This window comes from Toxotes jaculatrix, chromosome 13 (genome assembly GCF_017976425.1).
Source record: "Toxotes jaculatrix isolate fToxJac2 chromosome 13, fToxJac2.pri, whole genome shotgun sequence".
Lineage (NCBI taxonomy): Eukaryota > Metazoa > Chordata > Actinopteri > Toxotidae > Toxotes > Toxotes jaculatrix.
This window is the reverse complement of record NC_054406.1, coordinates 26,316,480-26,317,917: the sequence shown is the minus strand read 5'-3', so window position 1 is coordinate 26,317,917 and position 1,438 is coordinate 26,316,480. Positions and strand designations below refer to the sequence as shown.

The 1,438-nt window shown below is 38.4% G+C and overlaps 1 long non-coding RNA gene across 1 annotated transcript; it reads right to left on the bottom strand.

The window, feature by feature from the left end:
* Positions 1–396: 396 nt before the first annotated feature.
* LOC121191860 lies at positions 397–1,106 on the bottom strand. Its single transcript, XR_005895143.1, has 2 exons — positions 899–1,106; positions 397–472 (listed from the first exon to the last, which is right to left on the bottom strand). It is a non-coding gene; the product is annotated as an uncharacterized LOC121191860 (long non-coding RNA).
* Between the last annotated feature and the right edge of the window lie 332 nt (positions 1,107–1,438).

The following is a 1,438-nucleotide window of genomic DNA, read 5'->3' as shown; positions in this document are numbered from 1 at the left end:
GATTTTTATTTTCTTTGTTTCTACCTTCTCTCTCCTGACCCCAAGAAACACTGTCTCATTTTGCCTGCACTGCAGTTGTACAGTTGTACAGCACAATAAAGTACAATAAAGCCTGATTTGATTTGACTACCAAAGCCTGATAACTAACTTAAAATTCAGAGGTCAAAAGTGTAATCAGCAGTTTGTCCTTGAATATTACAAAACTGTTCTTCAAAACTGTATCACAATAGGACAATAATTTAACTGCCATTAAAAAAATGGCATTAAATATTTACTGTGATTGAATACCCATTTCAAAGGTAAAGCCTGAAAAATAACCTGTATGATCTACTGCTAAAAGACAGGAGAGTTTGTTTATTATTATTATTCCTACTACAACAAATGCTGTTTAGCTCACCATCTATATCTGAACTCCCATCTTCATTGTGAGGGTTAGGTCTCTTTTTGGGGGATAAGAGGTCAGAACCTCCATCTGAAAAACAAGAACAAACAAAAAGTGAAACCTCATCCTATGCAGAGTGTCAAAGGTAGATATAGTGAAAGCATGCAACTGTATCTGCAAAAAGGGCTAAAATAATTCATACATGAGAGTTTACACTTAACAGGTTAGAGTTGTGCACTGATGTCACTTTTCAGGTTACACTAGCCCCTTACCACCACTGAGAAGCCACACCTAACCATTACTGCTGCAATGAAACATGGAGTGCCATTAAATTATATAAAATATTGTTGATTTGTGTTTAAAGAGCACTGCACAATTCTTGCTAGCAAACTATTAAGGGGCATAAATGGAATTAATGTTGCCAAACCCACTGCATGGCTTGCAGACAGTCACAGAAAGTGTCTAATGGTAGCTTTAAAGTATATACTTTTTTCTAACCAGTTATAAAAGACTTACCAATTGCCACCAAAGTCTTGGTTCGATTCCCTCTCCTCTTCTTCTGTGAGGGCCTCATAACCAAGCTTGTTCCTGGGCTCTGATACAAAAGTAACCAGACACTGTTAAGGCTGTACTTGGACCTGAACCCAAATGCACGGCTCGACGACAAAGTACAAAATGAACAATATTTTATTACAAAGTACAACTGAAAATCACTCCAAGAGGCAACAAGATAATGTGAGAACAAAAAATCACTCATACGAGGACGAAAGGCACAATGACTAAACCAAGTAACAAAGGAAAATCTAGCAATGAAAACAGTAGCTCCGACAAGGAAAAGTAACAACAAAATACAAAACCTGGCTTGACAACAGGACGGTAGCATGGGCAAAAACGCTGGTTCACTGACATAAAGACGAGACGAACTGGCACAGGACAAGGGGAGACGCAGACTATATATAGACACCAGGTAAGGGGAAACAGGTGGAAACAATTAGGACGAGGAAAAAAATTACACTGGCGGGAAACAAGAGGAAGGGTAAGCCACCTGAAACAAAA